The sequence below is a fragment of the Heptranchias perlo genome, chromosome 23 (assembly GCF_035084215.1).
Source record: "Heptranchias perlo isolate sHepPer1 chromosome 23, sHepPer1.hap1, whole genome shotgun sequence".
Classification (NCBI taxonomy): domain Eukaryota; kingdom Metazoa; phylum Chordata; class Chondrichthyes; order Hexanchiformes; family Hexanchidae; genus Heptranchias; species Heptranchias perlo.
In genome coordinates this window covers 28,296,428-28,322,461 of record NC_090347.1, presented here as the reverse complement: position 1 = coordinate 28,322,461, position 26,034 = coordinate 28,296,428, and the positions used below count along the sequence as shown (strand labels likewise).

General features: G+C 42.1%; 1 long non-coding RNA gene across 1 annotated transcript; it reads left to right on the top strand.

Moving 5' to 3' along the window:
* The first annotated feature begins 3,764 nt into the window (after positions 1-3,764).
* Positions 3,765-25,164, top strand: LOC137341402 (uncharacterized). The gene is made up of 3 exons (XR_010967028.1): positions 3,765-3,845; positions 15,114-15,202; positions 24,998-25,164. It is a non-coding gene; the product is annotated as an uncharacterized lncRNA (long non-coding RNA).
* Positions 25,165-26,034: the final 870 nt, after the last annotated feature.

Genomic DNA, 26,034 nt, shown 5'->3' with positions numbered 1-26,034 from the left:
TCTGATACTTCTTAACAAATGGAATTAATGATAGCTATTCCTGACAGATCACCTGTACTCTCAGCCTGGGGATGGCCTATGACAAAAAGGGGAGGCAGAAAACTTAAAAAGGAAGAAAATGAGCATGCCTATGATTAAACCAAAAATATTATTTAATAGAACAATAAATGTATGTGGTGAAGGAAACTCAAAGCCCATCATTTAATCAGCATTTATAAGCCGCAAGAATACAGTACAAGTGATTTATATAAACCACTCACTCTAACACTGCCTGTGCTTTAACTGCATCCTAAACCGCTCACATTAGTAACTAAATATTTCCTAAGTACAATTTCAAAATGAATAATTAAAGTAATACATAGCTTTAGAACTCTCCTCCTAGTAAAGCTAAGTGCTATGAAATTGTTATTGAAGATGTCCACAAAGCAGAATGGTATGAAACTTACCAGAGAATTAAGAATATTAGTTTTTAACCACAGTTAAGGAGCAGTGATTTAGTTCATAGAAACCGTATTGCAACTGTACAATTGAAAGTAAGCTTTGGCAGTTTAATCATTCCCCTTGACCCTGATTGTAACTCCGGGTTAGGTTTTGAGTGGGTGGGCGGTGAGGGGAGTTGGAAACTCGCCCGCTGTTGCAGAAATCAGGCCTGGGCTATTTTAACTCCTGGGTCTCATTAATATGCCACTGTTTTTTTTCCAAAAAATATACTTTATTCATAAAATTTGTCGCAAAAACATACAATACAGTTGTCATATCACATTCCAAACGTACACAATACAGATTATACAATTTGTAGGTTACATCAAGTACAGTTCAATGAACACATTGTACATAATTACAGTTCATGACACTCTGGGGTGTCTCATTACATTGTACTCAATACAGATTATTGATTACAGATTCATTACAGGTACATTACAGATTCATTATAGGTACATTACAGCAATTTGAATTTTACATTCTGCCCGGGGGGGGGAGTTTCCCTGATTGCAGCCCCTCGGTATACAATGGCGGGAAGGCTCTCAATGGTTGCTTTTCCCCACAGAGCCTTTGCGGCGGCTGCACCTAGCTTCAGTGCGTCCCTGAGCACATAGTTCTGCACCTTGGAATGTGCCAGTCTGCAACACTCGGTCGAGGACAGCTCCGTGCACTGGAAGACCAGCAAGTTTCGGGCAGACCAAAGGGTGTCTTTCACCGAGTTAATGGTCTTCCAGCAGCAGTTGATGTCTGTCTTGGTGTGCGTCCCCGGGAACAGCCCGTATAGCACAGAGTCCTGTGTTACGGAGCTGCTCAGGACGAACCTGGACAGATACCATTGCATCTCTCTCCAGACCTTCTTTGCAAAGGTGCATTCCAGAAGGAGATGGGTGACGGTCTCGTCTCCACCGCAGCCTCCTCGGGGACAGCGCGCGGTGGCGCTGAGAGTCCGGGAGTGCATGAAGGATCTGACGGGAAGGGCCCTTCTCACCACCAGCCAAGCTATGTCTTGGTGCTTGTTTGAAAGTTCTGGCGATGAGGCATTCTGCCAAATGACATTGACAGTCTGCTCGGGCAACCAACCGACAGGATCCACCATCTCCTTTTCCCGCAGGGTCTCGAGGACGTTACGTGCGGACCACTTACTGATCGCCTTGTGGTCGAAAGTGTTTTTTTTCATAAACTTTTCGACAAGGGATAGGTGGGGCAGAACGGTCCAACTGGACGGAGTGTTCCGTGGCAGCGTGGCCAGGCCCATCCTTTGCAACACTGGGGACAGGTAGAACCTCAGCACGTTGTGACATTTTGTGTTTTCGTACCAAGGGTCCACGCAAAGCTTGGTGCAGCCGCACACAAAGGTGGCCATCAGGATGAGGGCCACGTTGGGCATGCCTTTCCCCCCTTTCTCCAGAGATTTGTACATCGTGTCCCTGCGGACACGTTCCATTTTTGATCTCCAGATAAAGTGGAAGATGGCTCGGGTGACTGTCACGGCGCAGGAGCGAGGTATGGGCCAGACCTGTGCAAGTACAGCAACACCGAGAGCACCTTGCACCTGATGACCAGGTTTTTGCCCACGATCGAGAGGGATTGTCGATCCCACAGTCCCAGTTTCTGCTTAACCTTGGAAATACGCTCCTTCCAGTTCTTGGTTCATGCCCCAACCAGATCCCCAGCACCTTCAGGTAATCTGACCTGACAGTAAAGGGGACAAAGGATCGGTTGGTCCAGTTCCCAAAGAACATGGCCTCGCTCTTCGTACGATTTACCCTGGCCCCTGAGGCCAGTTCGAACTGGTCGCAGATGCTCATCAATTTGCGGACCGACAGCTGATCCGAGCAAAAGACGGCGACGTCATCCACGGACAGGGAGGCCTTGACATGAGTGCCTCCGCTGCCTGGGATCGTCACCCCCCTTAAGCCCACATCCCTCCTGATGGACTCGGCAAAGGGTTCGATGCAGCACACGACCAAGACGGAGGAGAGAGGACAGCCCTGCCTGACTCCAGATTTGATCGGGAAGCTTTCTGATTCCCACCCATTGATTGAAACGGCGCTACTGATGTTTGTGTAGAGCAGTTGGATCCAATTGCGGATTCCCTCCCCAAACCCCATTTTGGAGAGCATGTCCATCATGTACGTGTGGGATATTCTGTCAAAGGCCTTCTCCTGGTCCAGGCTGATCAGGCAGGTATTCACCCCCCCTGTCCTGTACGTAGGCGATCATGTCCCTGAGTAGAGCCAGGCTATCAGAGATCTTCCTGTCGGGCACGGCGTGGGTCTGATCAGGGTGACCCACCCAGAACAGGCTTGAAGTTGGCGTGAAGCGGCTGCTGTCTTTTGGAAAATGGGGGTAGCCCATGGCCACCCACTGACATTTGGGTAAGTGTGGGGAAGGGGAAGGGAGTTTCTGGAGGGAAGGGGGGTGTAGTTCAGGGCAGGGGAGGCCTAAGCAATCCTGCTCCTCCAAGGAAATTAAAAATGTACCTGTTTGGGCCTTTTCATCTTCCGGGCAGATCCCAACTCTCTTCATATTGGCGGGAAAGCCACAGTGGCTTCCCTGCACAAGCCTGAGTTAAAATTGTAGTTGGAACCCCGACTGCATCTTTAAAGAAGGACCCCACCAACTTTGGGCGAGCTGCTTAGCCACCTGTCCAGAAGCCTGCGTAAAAATCGCGGTTGATGGGATCCGGGCAGCTCGAGAGTGGGTAAGTAACCTGGACAATTTTAATTACCCACCCGTTCAGTTTCCGCAGGGCGGTTTGGTTAAAATTGTCCCGGTTATGCTTTTTAAAAGTAAAAGATAGCTCGTTCTTTCAGTGATTTGGGGGAATAGGTTTCTCAAAGATTTTTAAAAATTGTTTATTCATTTGCTCCATTCTTCTGAAATATTTTTGTTTTACGTTTATTTATCACAGTATAAACTTTTATACATGTGAAAAGATAACAAATAATGGCATGTCACATGAACTAATGGGGCCAATAACACAGAGCCATGGGTCCAACACTTCTTAGGCACTCCCCATGTGTCTGCGTCCCAAATGTGAGTTCAGCTTATTAGAATTTCTTGATGACATTCCCAGTGGATAGCATAACATGCTGGTAGCATGCCAAGGTCACACGGGTGAGATTTCCAGTGCCAGGGACATTAAGGGCTGCCGGCTGCCCTTGAAGCTCCACATATGGTTGAACAAGCAAAAATAACTGAGCACAGATGGCACCATTCATTGATGAGACACTGGAAGTCCTGCTGGAGGAGTTTCGTAATTTTGGGAGAGAGCCAACCAGCAATAATGAGTACCAGCGAACAGCATGGATGGAGCTGATAGAGGGCCTCGATGGAATCTCATTTGTGCACAAACCTGAGTAAGTGAGCAAGAATTTTTTAAGTAAATGCTGGAAACACTCATCAGGTCAAGCACCATCTGTCGAGAGACTGAAGTAGGGTTCTGATGAAGGGTCATAAGACTTGAAATGTTGGCCCAGAATTTGCTGTAACCGGTCAACGAATGTGCCTGCCGTTAGTTAGACTTGCCCTTGCCTGTTTAATTTCCATGAGATCTTGCACTGGAAGTTGCTGGATCTGCAGGCTGGAAACAGCACGGTGCCCTCTACAGGGCATCTGGGATCTGTGTGAACAGGGCAAGCAACTGTGTATCTCCTCAACCAATCAGATTGAAGGATTGTGAAATGAACAGCACTGAGTCTGAACCAGGAAGTATCAGTTAGAATAGTGAATTCAATGTCAGATCAGGTACAGAAAGAGAAATAAAGAGAGGGAAAGAAAGATTGGATTGAGAGGGAGATAAAAGAGACATTGAAAGAAAGTTTAAAAAAAAATTAATTTACTTTTTTTTCCCAATCTCCAACAACAATTAAAAGCTGAAGGAATGAGACTCCACACTTGTAATAGTTAATTTTTAGTGCCAGAGAGGTTGTTTTGTAGTAATTAACACTTATCATGCCATTAAAAAGGGTACTTAGACTGAAATGGACAAGCCCCAACTTTCTGTGGCGAGTTTAGTTCATATCTACCATGCAAGAACTGGAACTTCACGCCGTTCAATGTATTTGAATGGTGAGTCAGACAGCGAGATGCCATTTTCGCGAAGCTGATGGTGGAATGGCGCATCTCGGGCAGCAACTTCACATTTAACTGCTCATCTGCCCTTGCCTGAAGTTGCTGTGCGATTTGCGCATAAGCAACGGTGAGTGAGGTTAGCCTCACTGTTATTTTTGACAGCAAAAACTGGGCCATCAACCCTACCTTCCTCTCTCCACAGATGCTGCCTGACCTACTGAGTGTTTCAAGAATTTTCTGTTTTTATTTCAGATTTCCAGCATCCACTTCTTTATTGCTCCACACTGTAAATTTGACGGAGTAGGCAAGTCACTTTGCCAACTGCTGATCTTTGTAAAAGCACAGGCATGCTTATTTTCTTCTATTTCATTGGCTATGTTTTCATTTCACAGTGCTGCCTGTGTTGGTCGTTAAATGGGACAAATATCAAGCACCAAGTACTTTGTCAGCACAAAGTTCCTTACAGCTGCACTTTCACACACACAGTTTTAACAGATTTCCTATCTCACATCAAGTTTAGGATGAGCCAAAACTTTCTCCATTTGAACATTGAGGAAACCCAATCCATCTTATTCTACTCCCATAAAAAATCTCCAGAACCTTGGCATCAACTTCAATCCCATCCCTTGCTGCCAGCTCAGGTTGAACCAGACAGCATCCAATTTCAGTGTCATCTTTCACTGAGCTGTGCTTCAAACCCCATATCCTATCCATCATCAAGACCATATGCTTCCACCTCCACAACATTGCCAACCTATATCCTTACCTCATTTCCACTGCTGCTGAAATCTTTATTCAGGCTTCTGCTGGAAGATTCGACTTCTCCAATGACTCCGAAGCTCCACCCAATGCAAACTCTTAATTTATATAAAACTCTACTGCTCACATTTTACATCACACTCCATCCCTCTCACTCAGCATAATGTTAGTAAATGTGAGGTCGCATGTTCTGGTAAAAAAAATAAAAGTAATCATTTTAATTTGAATGGGGGATGGCTGGGTGATGTGGAAGAGCAGAGAGATTTGGGGGTTCAGGTTCACAAGATATTAAAAGCAGCACCTCAAGAGGATAAGTCCATTAAAAAAAAGCTAATGGGATTCTGGGTTTCATGGCAAGGGGTATAGAATATAAAAGTTGAGATGTAATGGTGAATCCATATAAAACTTTAGTAAGACCACAGTTGTCGTACTGTGTGCAGTTTTTGGCTCCACAACATAGGCAATTGAGAGGGCACAGCTCAGGTTTACTACGATGCTGCCTGGTATGAGGAAATACAAATATGAAGAAAAACAGGGACTAATTTCATTAGCACAGAGAAGATTATGGGTGATTCGATAGAAGTGTTTAAAATCATGATGGGATTTGACCGGGGAGATAGAAATCTACTGGGCCAGAATGAGGGGACATACATATAAGATTAAATGTAATAGTTTTAGGAAAGAGAGCAGGAGAAACCTTTTTACACAAAAGTTTGTAAGGCTATGGAAAGCATTACCAGAGTTAGTGATTGAAGCAGAAACCATGCCAAGATTTAAGAAGAGGTCACTGATGGAAAGGGGAATAAAGAAATATGGGAACAGAGTAGACTTATGGGATTAGGGCTACTGCTCATGTGGAAGATAAAAATCAACACAGGCATGTTGAGCCAAACAGCCTGTTTCCGTGTAGTAATTTCTATGCAATTCTATGGTAGACGTACGACATATCCAATCGAGTGGCATTTTGAGGTGTAGAGCTTCAGTTGCAAATTCTTGCTGCTCTGCAATTCAATTTTACTATGCACGGAACACTGGGTATGTGAGTAGGTGTTCACATACTTGGCCTACAGATAATGTCTTCCAGTAACAGCTGCAAAGATTCAAACTGGCAGTATTCAGAACTTAAAATCACAACTAAAGCAATTACTGTATCCTATGTAGAGCAAGTATTAAATAATTTTACTATAAGTATCAATTCTCGTAAATTGTTGCATGTTTACAATATATATTTTGCTCCTTCATCCACATTTAAGCTAATATTAATGGATAAAATCAAGTACTAAGATGTGCTCCTGGGCACTTGATTGTAAATCAAAATTAGTTGTTTTAATTCTGAGTAACTCAAGTTAAGTCATTGTCATGTTTTGGATTTTCTTGATCAATTTTCCATCGAAAGGAGTTACATTTAAAGGTTGATTTTTAAAGCTAAGGGTATTCGCTTGTTTCAAAACAAAAGTGTTGAAATGGAAGCTGGTTAATGAGCTAAGCTTTGATGTTGTTTTCTTGAAGATTGTAAATGATAAGCAATTTTTTAGCATGTCCCAACAATCAATAAACACCTCACATCCACTATGTTGGGAGATACTTGCGCCCGGGGGCTTGGCAGTGGTTGTCTGAGTAGGTTTTCCTTTCAGCGCTGGGCGATAACGGGGTAGAGTAGCAAACTGCCTGTGGAGGCGCTCCAGACCCTGGCATCTTGCCACTATTATTTAGATGAGGCCCGAGGACCAATTTCGTCCGATTCTCAGGCTTCCGTCTTCGGGCACAGGGATCATTCCTTGCACCCAATTGGCACCCAAAAACTGGCTTAAATGAACTTCTAAGCTAAAAAGATGGAAACAGAGACATGGGCAGTGAGTCAGGTTTCGGTTGTTCAATGGATATGGGGATTGGGCGGGAAAGTGGACTTGAGGTCGAAGATCAGCCATGATCTTATTGAATGGCGGAGCAGGCTTGAGGGACCGTATGGCCTACTCCTGCTCCTATTTCTTATGTTCTCAACCTGACCCTCAGAAGAAATCTCCCTATTACACCAATGTCAATTTCTCCATTTCCCACATCAGGCAACCTTGTGACCTTTTTTCAGTGATATTGCCAAAGTACTACTAAATTATAAGCAGATAAATGCCATGCGCTCATGCCCACAGTTTTAAGACTGCCTAAGCTAATTTCTTGCAGGTGTCTCATAGTCAGCAGAGAAAGAAGCTTGCATCCGATCAGTCTGGGCTGGATTTGAACCCTGTACGCACTGTGTGAAAAGACTGAAAAGTTAATGTTTCTTTTGTAAGCAGTCACATCCATAATCATAGCAATTTACAAACCTTAAAGCCTCACTTTGCATGCAATCTATGCCCCCTCCTTCTCTCCTCCTAAAGTCTTATAAATTATTAGGATTGATTCTCTAAGGGAACATTGTGAGTACTTTATGTCACCATAGACCATTCAAAATAAATTAGAACCAGCTAACAGTAAAATTGCTGTCAGTAGTTTTAAAAAATTTTCAGAAAGCAAATGGCCAAGATGGAAAATTTCTTCTCGAAACACAGCAGAGAGGCTTGCATCATATATTGCTGTAAATGGAAAGGGGTGCTCAGAAATTATAGTACTGTAGTCTTTAAGTGCACAACTTCCAATCTTGCATTCAGTATAAAAATTCAAAGAGGAGAAAAAATATGCTGGCAAGATTGTTTGGATAAACTAGGAAAAAGATGCTTATGCCCATATTTTCCACTGGCCATGTGACAATGGTGTACTGCATTAAAAGTGGTGGGAAAATTGGCTAATATGCAACAATAATGCCTATTGCCGGTGTTATTGCAGATCCAACTTTGCAGCCATTTCCAAACACTGAGACTTAATGATTAATCACAGAAAAAAGAAACATTTACTTGTTGAGGTTTTGTTAATTATGGCTGAGATTTTCCTCTTTGGCAGCAATGATGCTGTAAGTGTGACTGGGTAGAACTTCTACCCGAGCAATCAGGAACAGTACCCGATTAACAGGGCAAATGGGAACTGTACCCAAGCAACAGGGCAAACCAGGAACTGTACCCAATCATCAGGGCAAACAAGAACTGTACCCGAGCAATAGGACAAATCAAGAACTGTACCCGAGCAACTCACGTCCAGGAACTGTACCCAAGCAACTTGCATCCGGGAACTGAACACGAGCAACTCACATCCGGGAACTGTACCCGAGCAACAGGGCAAACCAGGAACTGTACCCGAGCAACATGGCAAATCAGGAACTGTACCTGAGCAACACGGCAAACCAGGAACTGTACCCGAGCAACAGAGCAAACCGGAACTGTACCCAAGCAACAGAGCAAACCGGAACTGTACCCGAGCAACATGGCAAACCAGGAACTGTACCCGAGCAACTTGGTAAACCAGGAACTGTACCCGATCAATACGACAAACCAGCAACTGTACCCAAGCAACTTAGCAAACCAGGAACTATACCCGAGCAACACGGCAAACCAGAAACTGTACCTGAGCAACTCGCGTCCAGGAATTATACCCAAGCAACACGGCAAACCAGGAACTGTACTCAAGCCACAGGGCAAACCAGGAACTGTACCCGAGCAACAGGGCAAACGAGAACTGACCCGATCAACAGGGCAAACCGGAATTGTACCCGATCAACAGGGCAAACCGAAACTGTACCCAAGCAACACGGCAAACCAGGAACTGTATCCGAGCAACTCGCATCCAGAAACTCTATCCGATTAACAGGGCAAACCGGAACTGCACCCGATCAACAGGGCAAACCAAAACTGTACCCAAGCAACAGGGCAAACCTGGAACTGTACTTAAGCAACACAGCAAACCTACAAGGCTACAGAACAAGTGCTGGAAAGTGTGATTCAGCTGGGTGCCTGATTTTCGGCCGGCGCGGACATGATGGGCCAAATGGCCTCCTTCTGTGCCATAAATTTTCTATGATTATATGATTCTATGATTCTGCCTGCCTGCCTGTAATGCCATCAATCTTGGTAAATTTCTCGGAGTCATTCTAAGTTGCATTTTTCATGCAGCATTCCTGTCTGCAAAGGGGAGCCGACCTCGGAAATTAAAACAATCAGGTAGGATGTAGCTTACCCACGAAGTTGAACTCAATAACTTGACAGTAAAAGCAATTGCTGTCAGCATAGCAATTGAGCAGTAACCCATAAACTTCTGCAAAATGGGTTGCATCCCCCTTTTAGGCCACCTTGTAGTGTGCCACTAGTGGTAACAGTCCATGAGTAAATACTTCATAGAGAAGACAAACTGCCTCTAGCAATGGGTCTGTCATTACAAAACAGCTGCTTTAACCCAATGGAGGATCAGTGCCTAATGAGGTGCAGACTTGGAAGGGCAGCTGTGAATGAGTTGTGCCAATTGTTGCATCAAGATTCCGAGTGCAGTGAAGGTCACCGCTGCCCTCAAATTCTGCATACGTGAACTTTCCAGGCATCCACAATAGATATTACAGGGGTAAGCCATCATGCCATCCAATGTTGTATGAAGGGCGTCATTGCTACATTGTTTCACCATGGTCACAACGATATCAAGTTCAGCAATAACCGGCAGCATCCGTTTGAAAGGCAGCATCATTTTTTTCCTCAAATTGCTGGCTTTCTTTAGGTGAAGGGTATCTTTGGCTGCACCCATGTAGTCATTTATGCCCCTCCCAAGAATCTGAATGGGAAGAGCTACAATTCCATCAATGTGCGAATGGTATATGACCAGCAGCAAAAAATAATCATTCACATCAATGCACACTTCCTAGGGTGCATGCTTGATGCATAAATTTTAAGACAGTCCAACATTGCAGAACTCTTTGAAGCAGAAGGAAGTCCAGACACACGGCTACTTGGTAGCGTTGGCAGTACGGTGCCACCATGATTCATGACACTTTGCACATTCCATGTAATGTGCCGGAGAATAAAACACAGCAATGTACATAGGTGAACAAGTGTTCTCATTGAGCAGACATCTGTGGTGCTCATGCAAAGATTCAGGAGCCCGGATTGTTCAGGTCGCAGCTTGAGAAAAGGTGGACAAAATAGTGACCAGATACTTCAGTTTGCACAATATTCCATGGACTTGAAGAAAGAACAGCAGCAAGGTTAAGAAACATAAATATAATTAAATAGGCCTGAATTTCCACAGGGTTCTCCTGATCTACTGCTGTAACTTTGGTGGAAGATTAGCAGAAATCCTAGACGAATAGCGCAAATGGCAATTTTTAGACTTTTACACCATTTCTCTGGGGGTTCTGCTGATCTTCCCCAAGAGAATCCCACCCCCACCCTGGAAATTCCAGGCAATAGCGTTCTTATTACCTATGCATGGGGCTATTTTGTTAGATGAAAACTTGAGGATAAACCTATTTTAAGCGTTAACTTGAAGTATTCTATTTTGTATGCATCAATGCATCAATGTTAATAGCATTGTTTTAAACTATTATAACATTTTGTGGGAAGGCAGTGAGAAAATATTCTTGTATAAGGTGCCCAGTGGCTCAGCACCTTGGTAGGACACAGGTTTACACCCTCAATTTCCAACACTGTGGAGAGTCCTTAATTTCATCTTGTGCATTGGTGGCAGGAGCTAAGTAGAAATGAGACATCGTTCCAGAGAGAGAAAGGAAGATTGCAAAATTATTCAATCCATGGGCTGTACGTGCAGGCTGCCTAGAGTTAGTTGCTGACTGCTTCAGGCACAAGCCTGAGATCATGTTGCATTCCCATTATTTCATTTATAAAGCACAGCATGATGCAAGTGAGCAAAAGGGAAAAATAACGATGGGGGTAAATATTCAATTTTCTTAATCTTGCAAACTGAACATTTATGACATCCCAGAGAAATGTAATTCATATGTGCCTATTTATTTCATTATATATATCAACAGCAAGCCTCTACTTGTGTTACTAAGTATGTCAACTCAGCAAGAGTGAGTCCAAATTCTGGAAGCATTGTGCACGTAACAAAACACTTAAGTTTGTACCAAGATTACTAATCCGTTAACGACACACTGCCTGCCAAAGGTCATAGGTTTGGACATTCTACTATACTAATTGGGATAAATGTTATACAGGATATTCCCTGACCCACGGCAAGATGTGTTAAAGTAAACAGTTCCCCAGTTCCGCTTCCCTTGTAAAGAAAATAGTTTTCACCAGCCTGGACTAAAGAGCCTCAGGGAACACAGACTGGTTCAAACTAGCTTTTACACTAACAGATGACTGACTGAATAATAAAAGCATTGAACAAATATCAAGTGATGGTCTATATGTGGTGAAGAAACAATGAATCTTGTGTTTATGTATACTGCCCATACTATTGTTTAATGCATGCATATCTGCAAAGTGTTTGTACATCTATTTTTACCACCTACTGCCCTCCCACCCAAAACATAGATATCATACCAAGCTCCCACTAATACTGCAAAGTTAAAGCAATAAAAGATTATGTTAACTCTTCACACTGGCTTATTTTAGTGAAGTCAGTGGTATCAAAAATGCAATGAAGAATTTTTTGTGGCTTTCAATACCATATCTGACTGTTGGCAAAACTGAGTAACCTTGCATTATGCAGCTATTTCAGGTTTACAAGCTGGCTGCTGCTCCCGGAGTTGGGGATCATTGTATTTCTTGATAATCAACTACAAGTGTAAATAAGTTGCTGGTATAAATGAGACTGGCAAACGTGAATTCAATGCATAGAGTGATAATGTTGCAGTCAATCTGCAGCAGAAAATGAAATGTTTTGCACACCACTCCAAATAACGTCATCCATCCCACATTTTGACTTGATTACAACTGGAAATTAGAGCAAAGCATACGGGATCCATGGCTTTAGAAATAGAAACACAAAGCACAAAAGCAAGGAAGTTATGGTAAACCTTTATAAATCACTGGTATCCAATTCTGAGCACCACACTTTAAGAAGAATGTCAAGCCCTTGGAAAGGGTGCAGAAGAGATTTACTAGAATGGTACTAGATGAGGGTCTTCAGTTATGTGGAGAGATTAGAGAAACTGGGATTGTTCCCCTTACAGCAGAGAAGATTAAAGGGAGATTTAATAGAGGTATTCAAAATTATGAGGGGTTTTGATAGAGTCGGTAGGGAAAAACTGTTTCCCCCGGCAGGAAGGTCAGTAAACCGAGGACACAGATTTAAGATAATTGGTAAAAGAACCAGAGGGGAGTTGAGGAGAAATTGTTTTATGCAGTGAGTTTTTGTGATTTGAAATGCACTGCCTGAAAGGGTGGTGGAAGCAGATTCAATAGTAACTTTCAAAAGGGAATAGGATATATACTTGAAAAGGAAAAATTTGCAGGGCTATGGGAAAGACCAGGGGAGTGGGACTAATTGGATAGCTCTTTCAAAGAGCCAGCACAGGCACAATGGGCCGAGAGGCCTCCTTTTGTGCTGTATGATTCTATAACAATTATTTCTCAGTTAACTGGAAATAATAACCTCACAATCATTGATCCTCCAATGTGAATGGGGGAAAACTCTCCAGTGGCTGGAGTCATACCTAGCACAAAGGAAGATGGTAGTGGTTGATGGAGGACAATCATCTCAGCCCAGGACATTGCTGCAGGAGTTCCTCAGGGCAGTGTCCTAGACCCAACCATCTTCAGCTGCTTCATCAATGACCTTCTCTCCATCATAAGGTCAGAAATGGGGATGTTCGCTGATGATTGCACAGTGTTCAGTTCCATTCACAAGCCCTCAGATAATGAAGAAGTCTGTGCCTGCAAGCAACAAGACCTGGACAACATCCAGGCTTGGGCTGATACGTGGCAAGTAACATTTGTGCCAGACAAGTGCCAGGCAATGACTATCTCCAACAAGAAAGTGTCTAACCACCTCCCCTTGACATTCAACGGCATTACTATCGCCGAATCCCCCACCATCAACGACCTGGGCGTCACCATTGACTAGAAACGTAACTGGACCAGCCATATAAATACTGTGGCTACAGAGGAGGTCAGAGGCTGGGTATTCTGCGGCGAATGACTCACCTCCTGACTCCCCAAAGCCTTTCCACCATCTACAAGGCACAAGTCAGGAGTGTGATGGAATACTCTCCACTTGCCTGGATGAGTGCAGCTCCAACAATGCTCAAGAAGCTCGACACCATCCAGGACAAAGCAGCCCGCTTGATTGGCACCCCATCCACCACCCTAAACATTCACTCCCTTCACCACCAGCTTACTGTGGCTGCAGTGTGTACCATCCACAGGATACACTGCAGCAACTCGCCAAGGCTTCTTCGACTGCACCTCCCAAACCCACGACCTCTACCGCCTAGAAGGACAAGAGCAGCAGGCACATTGGAACAACACCACCTGCACGTTCACCTCCAAGTCACACACCATCCCAACTTGGAAATATATCGCCGTTCCTTCATCGTCGCTGGGTCAAAATCCTGGAACTCCCTTCCTAACAGCACTGTGGGAGAACCTTCAACACACGGACTGCAGCGGTTCAAGAAGGTGGCTCACCACCACCGTCTCAAGGGCAATTAGGGATGGGCAATAAATGCTGGCCTTGCCAGCAATGCCCACATCCCATGAATGAATAAAAAAAAACACAGCAACAATATGAAGTGCACTAGACGTCAGCAGCCATTTCAGGAACCTGCACAAGTCAAAACTGAATAAAACCACCCTGCAAGATCAACAGTAAATACTCTTCAAAAAGGCACACGTACTTTGGGTGATTTTAAGGCTGTATTCTAAATTTGGGATTCAGATAATATGTATATAGAATCAGGCTTCACTTTCATTTCATAACATTAATTGAATCCATCAGTCAGATTAATCCCTTATAAGTCACAGAGATCCAATATTCCCTAGTTTTAATACTTCAGTGAGAAACAAATTTAATTGAAAGGCCTATGAATTTGCCATATTATGGAGAATCCCAGCTGTAACATTGCATTGTTTTGTCTGCTGAGGGGACATGATTGATGCTTCATGTGATGCATTCCGGGGAAAGATGCTACTATTGAAGCCAGTTTAAGTTCTCTAGTGTCATACTCTGCAAACAATTGTGAACTACAACTCCCAGAATGCATCTTAAGGCTGATTCTGTTCTGATTCGAGTAAACAATACCACATTTTGCAGTGGAGGGACAGATAACACATCAGTATGTTGGCCCTTCTCATCTGTTCAATAATAAAAAGAGTTAATAATGGTAGAACTAAAGGACAGGAAGCCATTATTAGGGCTAGTAAATACTATGCCATAAGAACATAGGAAATAGGAGCAGGAGGAGGCCATACGACCCCTCGAGCCTGCTCCACCATTCAATAAGATCATGGCTGATCTGCGACCTCAACTGCACTTTCCTGTGGTAACTTTGAAAAGAAATGCAGTGGATGTGGTTTATATGAATTTTCAAAAAGCACTTGATAAAGGACCACTTAGGGAATGAATGACACATGGGGTTAAGCGTGGCCACATGGATATACCAATAGCTGGAGGGCAGAAAGGAAAGACTAGGGATAAAGAGAATCTTCTTTGATTGGAAGAAAGTGGTGACTGGTATTCAAGTGTTTGTGTTGCGGTTGCCCTTGTTTATCATGCACATAAATAATGTGGACTCATGAATTCAGGAAACCATATCAAAATGTTCTGATGATACAAAATTGAGGGAGGTATGGTAAATTTTGATAAGGACTGTGAAAGACTGCAGGAGGATGTTGATAGGCTAATAGAATTGGCAAATAGATGGCAGATGCAGTTCAGCGTACAAAATGTGAAATAATGTATTTTTGTATTTTGAATAGAGAAAGAAAATCGTAAGATTTTGTATGGTGTAAAGGACCAGAGGAACCTTGGCGCGCAGATGGATCATCGAACGTACCAGCACAAGTCGGTAAGGCCATAAAAAGAACAGAACCTTTGTTTTTTTTTATCAAGTGGCATAGAATATAAAAACAAGGGGCTCGATTTTGCAATGGTGGTGGGTTGGCAGCAAGGGGATGACAGCTGGCTGCCATCAGGAGCTGCAACGCGAGGGGGGTAAAAGAAAGAGTGAGAGCAAGACGTCATCTGGCGCTGGAATGGAAGACCGAGGAGGGAGAGTGGAAGATCCGGGGGGAGAATGGAAGATCGCGGGGGGGAGAGGGGAAGATCGGGGTGAAGAGCGGGACATCGGGAGGGGGGGAGAGGGGAAGATTGGCGGGGGGAGAGGGGAAGATCGAGGGGGGTGAGGGGAAGATCGGGAGGACATCGGGGGGGGGTGAAGAGGGGAAGATCAGAGAGGGAGAAATCGGACATCGGAGCAGGGTGCAAAGGTAGGTTCATTTTATGTTTTAACATCCTTCAATGGTTTTGATGTACTTTATTTAGTTTCTTTTTCCCTGATCCGGCCAGACGTGAATCAGAAGCGGTGGGCAAGCCACCCAGGTAAGTTAAAAATCATTACAATTACTTCATCTGTCACAGGTAAAGTGCCTTAAGTACCTCAATAGGCACATTTGGCTCTTTAACCGTCATCAAGCTGGCGAGACTTCCGTTTTCGGGTGCCTGCGCACACACAGGTGGGTCCCTGGGAAACTCGGAAGTCGGCGGGTTGGAGCCAGCTTTTCGGAGCCCCCCCACCCCCAACGAGCCCTCACTTGCCCCCTAAAATTGAGCCCTAGATGTTAATGTTGGACTGTACAAGACTGCAGTGGGAGTATTGTGTACTGTTTTGTGCACCTCAATATTGCAAGGATTTAAAAGCAATGGTAAAGATGCATTTTAGATGCAAGCCATGATGAGGTATTACAGTAACAAAGAGAAATGTGAGAAATTAGGACATTTTTTACTGGACCTGAGAAGGTTAAGAGGTGGACATGTAAATATCTTCAAGATTATGGAGGCCTATGTTAAGGTTAAGTGTGATTGATTGTTTCCATTTGTTAATAAGACAGCAATGAGGAGATATAAGTTTAAGATAATCAGAGAAATAATTAAAGGGGAGATTAAAAAATATATATTTCCACAGAGAATGGTCAGGATTTGAAATTCTTCGCTATACTCCATTATTGAAGCAGATTCCATAAATTGTATTGAAAGAGATTTCGATAGTTGTTTGAAAAAGAAGAATATTAAAGGTTATGTGAGCAGGTGAATTGGATTGGGCAAACCAAGTCCTCCTTTTGAGCTGCTCTGCAGACAGGCAGCCAGGTCCACTCTGCTGCTATATGCACCCCAAGCCTGAAGCAGCCATTTCCTGCCTCTTCACAGGTTGGCTCCCCAATACAGGCGGGAATCCCAAAATTATACAAGTAAGGCTGACTACAGAATTTACCAGGATCAGTGGCAATTGGTCAGGCAGGTGCACAACCCTCCATGCTAACTTTAAATTGGTTATCCACCAAATTGGAAAAACTTCACGTACATTTGAATTTGTTTTTTTCCCTGCATGCTTACAATTAAATTCCAGGCCACATGTCATCCTTTTATAATGAGGTCATCATGTTACCTTCCTCAGAAGTCCAATTGCCCTATACCACTTGCATAGTGTAAAGAAGCCAAGTCACTAATGGAATCATACTAAGCTATTGAACATATAGTAGTGACTTAAGTGCCCTATCATGTGCCACCTGGCTTAGGGAATTATTGGTAAGCCATTTTGAAAAAGTGGTACCTTCAAAGAAATCCTCAGATATCATTCTTCTAGTTCATGGATGCATGGAGTTGTATAAAAGTATGACAGGAATATGTTGTGTGCTCATAAATATGAGGGTGCCATGATTTGCAATATTTTCCTACTTTATGTTTGGTGACACAATTAGCATTGCTTACTTTTTCCTAATATTTCATAAAGAACAATTGGCTCAAAACCCAGATGCACAATTTTGTGAAAATATTTAAAGATGGGAGAAACTGCATGTTATATGTGGGTGGAGCTTGTATGCAATAATTTTTACAGGTACAGAATGTTAGATAAGGCTTGCTGTATCTGCAAAACATTAAGATACTACTACGAATTCTTAGGCCAAGTACAGCAAGATTTCGCTTCCATCCATTGCAATGAGAACACAGGCTAGATTTTCCACTTTTGGATTTATTACCACCAGAATGGTTGTTGGCAGTATTAGACAGATTGAAATGGAAGCAGCCTCTTTACATCCAGTTTTCCTCTGTCAGTTGATTAGCATAACTTCAGGTGTAGATTTGGACAGATCTGAAGAGAAGACTAGTGGTGGGAGAGGAAAATTGTGTATGTCAAATTTAAAGGGAAGGGGACAATTAAAGTGGAGTGTGACAATAAGGTGGGACACACATTCTGAAAGTCTTTGGAGAGCCTCAGAATGCATCTCAACTCATTGTTAGTCTTTGTCAAGGTTCAAGGGACAGAGGGCTAAGAAGATACGGGCAAAAATGAAGGAATGGGAAATTCAAGGTGCAGACATGAGTCTTCAGGCAAGTGATAGTGCAGCCGAGTGGCTGATCCCCTGTTTGAAGTCTGCAGAAGTGGAGGTGGTGCTGTATCAGGTGGTTGAATGAATGGTTGTCGTCTGTGACACTTCATGATACCATCCCTATCGGTCAGAATTGCAACATGCCTGAATGAGATGTAGGCAGCGTTCAGGCCACTGCATGTGCCTGCCCAATGCTGCATTGAAGCTACAGTTGTCCTTGCAGCAAATGGCACAGCACTGAATCTGCCTCTCTGCTGACTCAGATGCTGAGAAGACAGTTCCCAACAGTCATTGCCAGGTAGGTGTGTCATGACAGCAGAAATAGTTGGTAGCATCTTCGCGGATGCTGCCAATCAGGTAATATTAGCGCTTGATCACCCTGGCACATCTTTTATGCAGTGCCACTAAAAGACTGACATACTGTGGTTGGGGTGCTTTCAAGATTATATTAGTCAGGCATTCATATATCTCAATGGTGTCTTTGGCCCCAGCTCTTTTGGGAAGAGAAACCTCCATCAACTCTCATGGTCTACTAAAGTGAAATATCTTTTTACCTCTGTCTGCAAAGCAGATGTGGGAACAAAGCCTCTCTCATGCAGCCTGACTTGCCTGGTGTCTCTCTGGATGAGTGCAAATTGGTGCGGAATAGGATAAGGGCAGCAGAGTTTTGGATGAGCTGATGTTTACGGAGATTGGGAGGCCAACCAGGAGAGCATTGGGATAGTGGAGTCTGGAGAAGATAAAGGCATGCATGAGGGTTTCAGCAGCAAGTAAATGAGGATGAGAAGAGGGCAAAGGATAGATCCTTGGGGGATTGCAGAGATAACGATGCAGAGGCAGAAAGAGAAGCCATTGCTGAAAAGTGTTCTATCTCCAATCAGATAAGTTAGAGTTGACCCAAACAAGGGCAGTCCCACTTTGCTGGACAACAGAGGAAAGACATTGGAGAAGGATGGTGTGGTTGACCATGTCAAAGGCTGTAGAGAGGTTGAGAAGGATAAGGAGGGATAATACACCACAGTCATAGTCACTGTGTGGCAGTTTCTTTGGTGGTGGAGATTGCACTGACTGCCTCTGCCACCTCCTCCGTATTGCCTGAACCAACCTCTAATGGGGCTTTCTGTTCTCAGTCCCCAACACTCTGATTCTTCTGGCTCTCATTTCTGGAAAAAGAACCATCGCAGGCACATCTGAAAACCTGGGGACCCTTCCAGCTGCTGACACTCCCAAGGCTGCAGCTGCTGTTCGATGTGTTAACCACACCTGTTTCCTGTTCTCTAAAAACACATGTGTCCCTTTAAATGACTGCAGCATTTTAAACGCAGCAGCACTGAATTTGCCTCCCTCCCGGTGGCGGTAAACCTATGGCCCTGCCTACTTAATGTGGGTCCCGGGAGGAAAAATTGGCAGGTTAGCAGCAGAGTCACATGGACAGATGGTAGTCCCACTCCACTGCTATCCCGCCAATTGAAGGAAAATCCAGCTGTAAGTCTCTTCACTAATTAAATCTCAAATCTTTAACAATGTTCAGAACCTGACAAAGACAGTGATGGCATCAAAACCACAATTCAATTACTTCTGTAGCCATTTGATTCAATTATCTCCTTCCAACTTACTGCTACATATATCTGTTGTATAACCCTTCTGTCATCAATTATTTATTTATGTCAGCAAAATAACTATATCACAATGTTGTGTGGGTAACTGATGACATCATAATGCTATGAAGGAAGGTAAGAGATAACACATCTATGATGTTTGGGTTCTGTTTGTGTTTTCTGGAGAATTATCTGTTTTTTTTCTAACTTCCAGAGAACAAAATACTACTTTTTTAAAAACCCCATATATATGTTTTTTTTTTATTTTGAAGTTTCTGCCTGTTGCACATTGTCAGTTGCAGTGCCATAGCAGTCTAACTACTGCACCAGTCCCAGTTATTGATAGTAAATCATCAATGATGTGATACAGATGATTGATGAAGAAAATAGTCGATAGAAGGAATGCTGTTCAGGGTGCTCTGAAACACTGTGGTTGTAAGATCAGCTCCCAAAGCTTGAGATCCTTGGAGGGAAAGCTAATTAGTAGTCACTTGGCCATTGACATACACTGCATTTGGTACAGAATATAACCTTGTGACAATTGCTATTAATTCCTAAGACATGCTTCCCTCTACCTATTGGGATGAAATAATTTTCTTTCATCGTGTTTGGCCTAATATAATCTGTAGACCTGTTTGAGGTTTCACAATTTGTCATTGTGCCTTGCCATTTGATTTTGTGATTGTCATCTGCAAGATCTCCGTAGGAATGTCTCAATTTATATTCAGGAATAACATCTGCTTGTGCTTTCCTTATTTTGTCTTCCTCAATCAGCTGTTTCACAGTACCAGACATATATGCAATATATGCAGGCCAGGCTTGAGGGTAGGGGATTAAGCTGATTGGTACCCCAATGTTCCCTGGACATGGTCGTAATTCTAAATGGAAGAAAACAACAGTTTAAATAGAATATATGTAAATTAAAGAACAACTATGCCTTTACGTCACAGAAAACTTGACACAATGGATTTTGTGTGCTCAGCAGAACAATTGTTAATATTCTGGAATCAGAAGAAAATATGAGGAACTCTAATTTGTTTTTACATTCTAATCCTTTCATATTCTACATGCATCTGGAGTGTGCTGCTGCCTTATAAAGGCTGACTTTCACTGATTCTTTACTGACAATAATGCATGGTTCTTGTACAGGACTGGGTAGGTTGCACATTATCCTTTCACCTCTCGAAGCTGAGGTTGAAACCAGCCCAGACTAATGGGATAAAAAGCCTCTTTTGCCTTTGGCAGTAAGGGTTCAATGGGAAATAAGATTGGGCGGTCTTAATCCCGTTCCTAGTGGACATGGACCCACGCACAAACTAATTTGACACCAACTGGCAATTTCACTCAGAGAAGCCATGGAGTGGCTGGTATGGGAAGTGGAAAATGTCCCACTGGTGCTGTGGAGTTGATCTTCTGAGACTGTGTGACTCAGAAGAATTGGTTAGGACAGAATACAGGTGGCTATACACCTAACCATACTTACCTGACCTGGGCGTTGGGTAATTGATACTAAGTGCCCAAATGGAAAAGTATTTAAGATTCCAGCACTAACCACATTCACTCTGATGAACACAAAATTCACAAAGGAATATGGTGCCATTTTTTTTTCAACAAGGCAAATAATAGTTTATCTTTATTCAAAATGGATATATCAATCAGTACTGAGGCATTATGAAGCACAACTCAAATTTGATAGGCTGGGTTCAAGGTTATCTGAGTTGATGTCCCTGAAGTTAGCTGGCACCAGTTTCATCCATGATTTCCTTGCATCTGACCCATTACCGTTCAAGTTTTAATTATTCATTTGGAAAAAAATGGGATTTGGTATTTGGTCAATGCTGAGCTTTTAAAACATGTAGCATTTTAAGCAGATTTTGCAGCTATAATAGTCACAGAGTCTAAGCTTATTCTTCAGTTTAGGAAATGGATTTGCCTGATAGCTCCTTACTTGATAAAGTTTAAATCTGTATTAAATAAGAATTTCCTAAGAAACAGGAAATTATCAAAGTAAAAGTGTTTTCCTGTCTCACATTGCTTTTAATAACACTTTTGTAGACCACTATTCAAGTCATTACCTCGTCTCACCTGTCATTGTTTCTCAGGTGACAGGCTGTCCAAGTACTTGGTGGCTTTATTCTCTGGCAGACTGCACTATTGTTGCAGCACTAGTGTGGGGGTGTCCCAAGTTCAAATATTCTTAGTGAGTTATTTCACCATCCAAAAGTAATGCTGATGACATCACATGACTTAGGATCACTGGCAATTATGACACAAGCACCTTGAATATTATATACTTGTTTTTGTATCATACAAACATCTGACAAAATATAAAATAACCAACTCGGTGGTAGCAAGGTACAGGAAAATAATTCAGTTTATGATGTTAAGAAGCACACAGCCACCTCAGCCCTCATGACATGTCTTCCTAACATCAATTGATAATTATTTTCATCTAATCCACGACTTATTGTATTCTGTTAGTATGGATACAATTGTTTGCATGCCAGTACATACAGAGGTAATATATAGATTACATAACTGGCTATTTTCTTTGGTACGAGTGTGAGTTCCTTTCACAAGTAACAATACATTTTTTGCCAACATCAGTAAATGTGTTACTCCATTACTGGAATCGCAATTATAAATGTTTCTAATTCTATAAGTTGCTTTTCGTCTTCTTGATGGGCAGTCAATGGAAGTAGGAGGAACACATTCACATCGCTCATACTGTAGAATGCTGTCTCACCATTTCTACTCCCACACTGGCATGTAACAGTGATCTATCTTCAAAAACTGAAATACATCATGTCAAATACAATGATAGTTATTACACAGCGATTTCTCAAGTAATCACTTTGTATTACAATCACAGTACACTGTCACCTACACACATAGCACACATATAAAGTAGAAAATCATTGAAGCTGCCCACAGGTCATTCAGTGTACAGGCTGGATCATTTAAATGGTTTAGTCTCCCTTTGTGAGGTTTTCAATTTTTTTAAAACTGCTAATAATCACACTTAAGCACATCCTTGTGTATTTGATCAATTGATAAAGCAAATGACAGGTTATCTGAAAAGCTAACCTGATTTAGTAGAAGATTTACCAAGATTTTGTAGAATTTGTGCTTTAAAATCAGCTTTCAATACACTGAAAAGCACACTGAAATTAAAGATTTTTTTCATTTCTTATAATTGAATTTTTTTTAGAAACCATGTTTTGATATTTGATCATTCACACCAAAAAAAATCTTATCACTTGTCACTGATTTCTGAAACAAGTTCAGTCTAAGAAGTATATTATGCATTTTGAAATTTCTGTTTATATATTTGTATCCAAATATTTACCTCCTGTATTTTTGCAGAGGAAACCAAAAAGTTCCTTCAGCCAGGAGAACAAATCAGCCTGAGTCACATACTATTACTATTACAACCACAATCCTCGTCACACTGAAATCAACAAATAGATGCATTGGTAGCAGGTAGTCTGACTCTGCCACTTTTTAATTGATTTTCCAGTTCTCTTTTACTGGCACAATTTCTTATTGTAAAGTTTTAATATTGTCACCTGATGTTGCTGTTGCCTTTTACCTTTAACTGTCCTAATTTTTTTACTAGTTTACAAGTTATAAAGTATCCTTTAGAGTAGGGGGTTCAAACTTTTCTATGTGGGAGATCCAGTGCAAATATTGACACACTCCCATCAAGCCAATGGAAATAATGATGTACTCCTGGAGACACCATTTGTTATGATTTGGACATCTCGAGGTACTTTCTCTTGTGCTCAACACAAAAGCCATTCCCATATATAAGCTTGCACTTCCTATGAATTTAAGCAAGATCTTGTGTATGAAGTAATCTGGGATAGCATGGTTTGGGTGAATAATGGACACGTTTATTATTTCTGGATTACAGCTAAGATTTCCACTACACGCCCACATTATTTCAGATGATGGTTAATATTAGTTACACTGGGCACTTCCTTAACAGAATAAACTACCAAACAGCTATATTCATCGACTGAGTCATTTGCAAAGGCAAGCAGTAACAGTGAGTTGTTGAAGTCATTACAAATAGCTGAGAAGCTTTGAAGCAGTTTATGAAAGGTTTATCTATATATGCCTATCAGTTGAGTTGCTTTGATTGACACTCTTTGCAGAATTTTTTTTAAAAAGGTGATCAAGTGCTTCTTAGAAGGGAATTAGCCATCTAATTACCACCATTTACAATTTTTCTTGAAATTGTATAGACGCTTTTACCCATAGAGTTGCATCTTGACTCACGTGCTTTGCAGCTAATCAAAATTATAACAAGCTTGTGCTTCAAAAGTGTGGGAATATTATATCCATGAACCCTTTGGAATATCATACCATCTTTGTCAAGTCATTCTATGAGACAGAGCCACTAGAACCCTGTAAAACATACACAAAAGCATGTTGACTGGCTGTGGTAAGTGGCGTCTGTGTTAGGGCTAAGAAGATTAGGTTATGTTGTTAATTATTAGCTCAGTGATGGATGTTAATTCTTTCTGGTACTTGGTTATGCTTGGTGACTGTTTACTCAGATGCCTATGTCAGTTAGTTATCACCTGTATTTTTTTCTCTCCGATACTTAATGCAGTGTCTAAAGAATAGAAGAAATTCTCTCATCATGTAGCTGCAGAAGTAATTTTAGGGTGGAATCTTTTTTAAAAGATCCCAGGCCAAAATTATGCAGGAGTTCTGCTGATCTCCTCCTGTAACTCCAGGGCTAGAAGTTAAAAACCCCCCAGATCTGGAGGGGACCTGGCATTGTAGTAGTGGCTGAATGAGTTACAGTGTACAGGCCTTGAAAAGGGTGTTTACGGGCCCCCAAATTAGAATCCAGGTCAGGCAAGCAGCCTGGAACCCTGAAGAATTTAAAATTAAAAAAAAAATTTTGGCTGGCCCTTCGCTAGGGAAACATTGGGACCAATGACAGAGTCAGATAAGCCTGTGCACCCGCCTATGAGCAGGCAGGGGTGTGCCAGTGTTTCCAGCAGGCAGGCACTGGAGATGCACCTGAAGTGGCGCTTGGCCTGGCTGACCCATGCTAATAAGGTGTCATTTCACTGACCATACAAACTTTGGAGAGGTCAGCGCTGAAGAGCACCATTGGCACAATTCCAGTGTGACCATCGGGATCATGGCACGAGGAATTTCAGGGCCCTCATTTTTAAGTTCAGAAATAGAGTATAAAGAGAAAAAAACCTATAAACCATGGACTAGGGATTCCATTTTTGTTATGTTTCTGTCCTAACTTCTGAAAGGCTATGTGAGCTATCCAAAGGAAAACAATGCTATCATTGCAGAAGACATTTTTTATTACTAAATGAAAACAAAAATAATTTTCCATTAAGTTGACAAATACAGGAAAATACCAAAAGATATAAAACACAGAATTGTTGAGATACTATGCTCAGAGCTTACAATTTCTAATTTTGGATTTTTATACATTGCAACAAAAAACCTGTCCTTGAGTAAAATATCAGAATGTCACAAACTAGGATTAAGTATTTGGATTTCTTTCAGATTTAAGGTCAAATTTTACTCGCAGAACCCATGTTGCTATCAAACTACCATAGACACAAGTGCAGCATATTAAACCAGCAGGTAACTTATTTTCTCCCCCGCTTCCAGTACCATCATGTGCCAGATATATAGCCACAACTGGACTACCGGAGGATATTACTGGACTATCGAGATTGGACATCCCTACTGAATTGCCAAGGAGGGTTTAAAAAAAGATCCTTGGTGCTGTGGCAGCTGCTATGGGGAACAGAAGTCACCATCGGTTTAAAAGGATGGATGCCACCAAAACAAGACTAATCCAAATTACAGAATCGTCTGAAATTCTGATTAAAAATCAGAAAAGTCAGGGATGAGAAATAAACCTGATTATTCTATTTCAAAGTGTTATTGCACATTAATATTTCCAACATATATATATATATACATTGGAATTTATGCATTAATATCCAATATTTACTTTATCAGAAATTTGTACTTGACTGTATAGCAGGACACTGCACACTGAATAACAGTTTAACCTTTTCCCTCATTCAACTGACATATGAGAAGAAACTACTTGAATGAGCGTCACACTGTCATTGCTGTCCTTGTTTCTGTCAGAGAATTTATCTGTAGCTTTCTAACCGTACGAACCTATGACAAAGATGGCCAGCAAAAGGCCAGCTGGTTCATCGAGCCTGTCCCACTCAGACATGGTACTGATAGGGTTAGATAAAGTAGAGTGGGAGGAGGTTTGTGTGGAGTATAATTCTGTGTCACATTACCCCCAACACTCCCCATCCATCTGCAGCCATGTAATCTCCTGGGAGTTGCAAAAAAAAAGATTTTTAAAAACACCAGGCCAATTCAGGGAAAAAAAATAATCCTGGGAAATTCCTTTTTGACCCCCGAAGGTAATCACAAAATGAATTGCAGGAGATAACAATGTTCTGACATTACCCAACATGCCTTCTGCAGGAACTTGTCCAGTTCCATTCTGAAAATTTGCAGTGAATCTGCACTCACTGCATGAGCCAGCAACTTGTTTCAAAGGTCATTGACCCTCTGAGGAAAAAAAAACCTCCTGACATCTAACCTAGTTTATGTTTATGTAACTTGTACCCTCATTCTCCCTAATTTAATTAATTCAAATAATCTGACCACAT